Source organism: Simochromis diagramma, unplaced genomic scaffold (genome assembly GCF_900408965.1).
Source record: "Simochromis diagramma unplaced genomic scaffold, fSimDia1.1 OVJJ01000343.1, whole genome shotgun sequence".
NCBI lineage: Eukaryota > Metazoa > Chordata > Actinopteri > Cichliformes > Cichlidae > Simochromis > Simochromis diagramma.
In genome coordinates, this window is record NW_024386831.1 from 15,343,067 (window position 1) to 15,349,110 (window position 6,044).

The 6,044-nt window shown below is 37.5% G+C and overlaps 1 protein-coding gene across 1 annotated transcript in view; it reads right to left on the bottom strand.

The window, feature by feature from the left end:
* The window catches only part of xirp2b (xin actin binding repeat containing 2b), a 33,888-nt gene extending 30,675 nt beyond the window's left edge, over nt 1-3,213 (bottom strand). Inside the window, exon 1 of the mRNA XM_040028179.1 lies at nt 2,937-3,213. The gene's annotated coding sequence lies outside the window, so the exon portion shown is untranslated. The remainder of the gene's footprint in view (nt 1-2,936) is intronic.
* Nucleotides 3,214-6,044: the final 2,831 nt, after the last annotated feature.

The following is a 6,044-nucleotide window of genomic DNA, read 5'->3' on the forward strand; positions in this document are numbered from 1 at the left end:
TCCTTTGAGACCTAATGATGACCTACAAAACTTAACAATCTGACAATTTAATGGAAAAAAATATTTTCTATTGGCTACAATATGTGTATATATATACACACATATATCTATATATATGTATATATAAACACACATATATCTATATATATGTATATAGATATATGTGTGTGTGTGTGTGTGTGTGTGTGTGTGTGTGTATTTATGGGAAGAACTGGAAATGAAGTTAGATTTTTCAGCACTGCTGCAATGTGGTGCTGCCTAGTCAAGATCCTAAATGATATCATACAATATAATGCAATATAGTTATGAGATAATCTAATTTTTTAAAAACTGATGGCAAGTGAGCAGTATAAACAGGTTGGCAGTGAATCCGTATCCAGCAGACTGTATCAAGCTTTAGTTCTGCTCTGCAGTGTTTTGGGGGAAACTCAAGAGGCGGCTTCTTCCCCAGCATCAATTACCTGACTTTCCACAGTGATTTATATTAACTGAAAATGTTTACAAAACACAAATGTCCATTATGCAAAAATATATCACGCTTAATTAATCTTTGCTGCAGCGAGAGTTATTTAATCAAAACACACATCAGCTTGAACTTAAAAGAAGAAAAAAAAACAAGCTCAAGGGAGTTTAATAATAGAGTCAGAAGATTTGCAGCCGAGTCATAATCAATGTTTTATTCATGTTGCTTGAGAAGCACATCATCTTTATTTGGATTTAATACATTTCAGTCATTTATTTTTTCATTCATCATGCTGTGTTAAAGTGGGGCGACCAGTTAAAACAAAGCCTCTGTGGGTTTGTGTGCATGTGTGGCAGGGTGGGTGTAATTGCTTTGCAATGTTTTAAAAGTTATGGGGAAAAACACTTGGCCAAATTGCATCATCCAGTGGAGGAGAACAGGAAAAACCTATGATAACAGATCTCTGCCATCCATGTGTGGTCTTGCCAGCCATCTTGTGGTAAATCACTGTTACTACAACATTTGATTCATGTGACATTTTCAGGGTCATGTGGCCTTGGGAGTCTTTTCCCACATACTTAAGAATAAACACAAAGAGACAGCTGCACAGCTAATGCGAGAATAAGATCAACTTGGGAAAAATGTTGTTCTCATAACTGTAAGGTGCTAGTTACTGAACCCTAACCATAAACACCCTTTTGGTTATACAACACTGACCCACTAAAGTATGCAGGATTTTGGAAACAAACTTCTATTACAGGACCAGGAAGTCTGCACATATATATCAGTTATTATACTGAATCTCATGCCTGTTCTCATCCAGTCTCAACACAGATGAGCCACATTTATATAAATCCAGCTAATCTGCTTTAGCAATAATTCAGATCCTACAGTTTCTTCCTACAATAGCAAGCCACACACAGTATAGTGTTAATCTGGTTCAGTTATTTATATAAAAGAGGAACTGGCAGCATGCTGTTAGATGACCTGAAAGATGTGAAAAATGTCAGTCCAAGAGGCTAGTACTCGACATGGCCCACATCTGTTCTCTAAATGTGGATTTAGCACCGTGCAGACATTAATTTGTAAAAGATAGACGGATGTGCTGTCATTCGAATTCATCAGGAGTCCACGGTGTTGGAATGTGACATGACTGGCTCCCACTCACTGCTAATCATGCATTTGTGTGCTCTGCTAGATTGTCTTCATCTATTAGAATCGCTCACGTTGGAGTGATTATGCTCATTGTTCTTCTCACAGTGTAAAATTACCGGGAACAATAGCATGCAATGAGAAGTTGCCATTACTTACATTTTACAAAATCATGTTAGCTGTAGGACATTCATCAGACCCGTTGTTTGGTATTGCCAAAACTAAAAGAGATTAAAAAATGAACTACTCTACATTTGTGCTCACTGTGCAGACACACTCCTAATATATGTATACAAGGCTAAAGTATTCAGGGTTGGATCTTACCACAGCCCTCTTAAGATATTGAGCTCCCATGTTTGTATTGGGAATCTATCATAATAAGGGCTGTCAGGTGGCACTGAATTATCATCAGTGTTAATTGGCATGCACAGGACATCACATGCTGAAAGCAAAGGAAACCTTATAAAGTTAAATAGTTTTGACCATCTGAGCATCTTGTTACATTTTGGTTTCATGGGGCATTTAGATGACATCCAAACAGTTTATGAAGCATCCAATATGTTTTAGTCACATGGAGGCAGTAAGAAAGCTATAATCAGAACCGCAAAAATGGCATCCACGACTGAAAAATGTCATATTTTCACCTTCTCTACAGTTCTGTTTGGACATCCACTGAGTACTGAGAAAAATATCTGACTCCTTAGCATCTAACTGCTCCTATGTTAGCCTGGCTAGTGCTCACTTTGCTATTTGGAGTTTTCTGTATGAGGTAGCATTCAGAAGCTTTATATAAGGTTTAAATATTATAAACTGTAGGCGGAACTGAACGGAACAAGTGAAAATTCATTCCTGAAGCACAAACAGCTCTTGTGTGTGTGTGTGTGTGTGTGTGTGTGTGTGTGTGTGTGTGTTTGTGTGTGTGTGTGTGTTTGTGTGTTGTCAGAAATGCACCTGTGGTGCCTTTTAGTTGAGTTTGCCATTTTGCTACAAGCCTAACCATCTGCTACATAAATCTCAGATTTAAAATGATAATTTTAATTAAATGATCCCACATGTGAATTTCTATGACATTAGAAACAAATCTAATGCAACTAAGCACAGTATGTCAAGGTTACCCATTCACTAAATCACATTCATTACTGAAAATAACTGGTGTACAGTAGTAGCAATAAATCCAACACTGACTGCATGGTATTAGCAATGTTTTACTATATCAGCCTTTGATTCCAAGTGGTAATTAGTACCAATAGAATGACCTGACACCATTATCAGCTTCACTGCATTCACAGGCACACATAAATAAATCAATAACTGTACTCACAGTTGGGGAAAGTGAAGTTGATGTTCTTCTCCCCAGTCCACCTTCCAATACTGAAGTCTCTTTAAATCAGACGTGTTTAAAGTTCCCTTTTAAAATAATTGATCGATTAGCGGGCCAGCAAGAGAAAGAGACAGGAAAGCGGTTGCTAGTCACTCCGGTCCATCTCTTGATTGAATTTCCAGTGTGGTGCAATTGTATCACCAGGTGCTCAAACTGCAGGAGGGAGTGGACACAGGTCACCACACTCGACAGGGTTCTACTTTATTTGCAGCCTTAGGGGCTTCTATCAGCAGCTTTATAAAGGCAGAGAATTGACAGACTGTGCACAAAAGCTCTCTAGAGCTTTCTGAAGAAAGCCTCAGTTAATGTTTCTGGTACTACAAATATCCTTATACAAAAATGCAAACACCCAAACAAGCACAGACATGTGCACATCATCACATCCTAGTAACACAGACAAAATAGAATAACACAAGGCAGAAATATGAATGGGCATGTAGATGCGCACATTAAAACCTTCTTATTTCTGATATAGAATAAAAATGTTAAAAAAAAAACCTTCTGGAAAATACTCACGATAAATATATCCTCTGAGTTATGTTAAATGAAGGACACTGGATATCGGCTGTTAACCTGAGCGGAATGCATAATTCAGAACAGGTCAGAGCAGAGTGTCACATGCAGCCTGGTCCTTTGTCCATTCACAGCCATCAGGTTACACTGGTGCTTTTGACAGGCAGCTGATCACTTTCCTTTAGAGTAAACCTTGCTGATGAGGGGGATCGGTGAATGACACACTGCCTTTCAACTGTGATTTCATGCTACTCACATTTCTCATTACTGTATTTTGTGATAACATAACAGGCAATATTAATTTCAGTTCATTTCGGTTTTATTTATATAGCACCAAATCATAGTAGTCATCTTAATTTCACAGGATCAAAAAATGCTCATTAGCATGCTGAAACAGAGCTGGGCTCGTAGTAATATATGGGAATTTAAAAACTTTTGAAACACATCTGAATCCATTTAAGTCACACAAGTTGGATCAGTGTCATTTTTATCTCCCATTAAATGTACCGACAGTGTTTCTTTTTTTAAATAATGTGCTGTGATTAAGGCTCATTTATGGTGAATAATTGTGCTGTTTTTGGTGTAGATGCATTTTAAATACGCAGGCTCTTTCATCTTGGTTTATTATCACAATTTTTTATCTGACATATAAGAAAGAGAGTCATATGGAAGGCTGTAACTGAATACTGCGTCTAAACATGGATCCAAAACAGAAGAAAAAAACATGTAACAGAGTTCTTAAGCAGAAGATGACATATTCATACTGCTTGTTTTAACCAAATCCTGTGGGTATTTTGGCTACCAGAGCATAACAGTAGTAATAAAGTAGTAATAGGTTAATTTTTTTTATCAAAGTTGCTTGGCCCTCAGGGACTATTTTATTAATCTAAAGCCATGAACATAACATAATGTGATATACATAAATGTTTAAGTGGGTAGTGCTGTTTTCTATATAAAGCCTGTGAATATTTTTCAGCTTGCTGCTACCAAAGACAGACGATGTGAAATGCCAGTGCATTTAATACTCCTTACAGAGAGGATAGGCTCTGTTTTAACACCACCTTATTAAAAGTGGCATCTGTTCAAACACTTGAGTGTACTCTGAAATAAGCAAACAGGGTTGTCCCTGTTTCAACATAATGTGAATCAGAGGATATCAGAGCGTGGCTGCTTCTGTGGACAGCTGCACTGCACTGTGTCTGCTAACCTTGTGCCTGTGTTTTCTCCATTTAAATGTATCCCAGAGTGAGCTCTTTAGCATCCTCTGCTGTTCTCCGTGAGGAGAGCAGGGATTTGGTCTGATCTTGTTAAATCAGGTCAGCATTATTCAGACATCTGTGGAAGCAGGAGAGCAAATGGGATAATGGACTGACGAGATAGGTTTAAGGAAGCGAGTGGGTGGAAAAGGTGGGGAGTGCCAGCTTTGTGTATTAATAGTTTTGACAATATAGCCCTTTTCACTGAAGACATTCTGTATTGTCACAGCAGGACAAGCAAATGTGCATAAAATGATTAATAATGGCTGAGCTGCATTTAGAGGGAGTACACTCTTGCCCAATTATCTAGTTGGATAAGCAGTTAAGAAAGTGGATGGATGGATGGATGGATGGATGGATGGATGGATGGATGGATGGATGGATGGATGCTCACTGTCACACTTTCATGGCTGACTGGGATATTCAACAGAACAAAGTAAATTTTCTAGTACTGCCTGTGATTTTACAATGACTCATAATGTCTGGTTTTAAAAAGGCCTTTCACTGGAGGTTTGAAGTATAATTCTGAAAAGCTGTCATTTAGTTTTCCTTGATATGCATAAATCAGAACCAAAAGCACTGAAATAATGTTACTTTCTCTCCTCTTAATCTTGGCAGACGGAAAACCAGCCTTATACAAAACCCAGCACTTCCTATACATACAACATACTTGCCATACATACTTAGTGTATGGGAAGGATATAATTATGTTTACTCCAGAAAATTATGGTTATTGTAGTATACAATCACATTAGTCTATATAACAGGTATCAGGTACAGTAGTGTCCGGGTACACTTAGCCTGTAGCAGTTTAAAGGTATCATGCATTATTGTCAGTGCCACGTGTTGTACAGGGTCAGGATATAAACCTTGGAAAGGTGTCATATCAGGTACACTGCCATGTTAGAGCTTAGTGAAAGTATAGTGGCACTCTCTTGGAAGAGAGCAAAGTATTTAGAAGCCAAAATATATGAAATAACATACGAGACTGGAGCAAAGTTGGAAAATTATATTTGCATTTCACATATTATATATATATGGTGCAGTAAAATAAGGTTAGGGGAAAACATTTATTCATTGCCCAATGCTGGCACATCTACAGTCGTGATGATTAATTTGGATTATCCATACTGGGGAAAACAAACAAACAAAATAAATAAATAAATAAAGAAGCGACAGGTTGAGCTTTACATATAAATACTGGTGAGCTTTATGTCTAACTATTGATAATATTTGTAGAGCATAATTTATGAAACCTCTACTAAATTGATACATTATA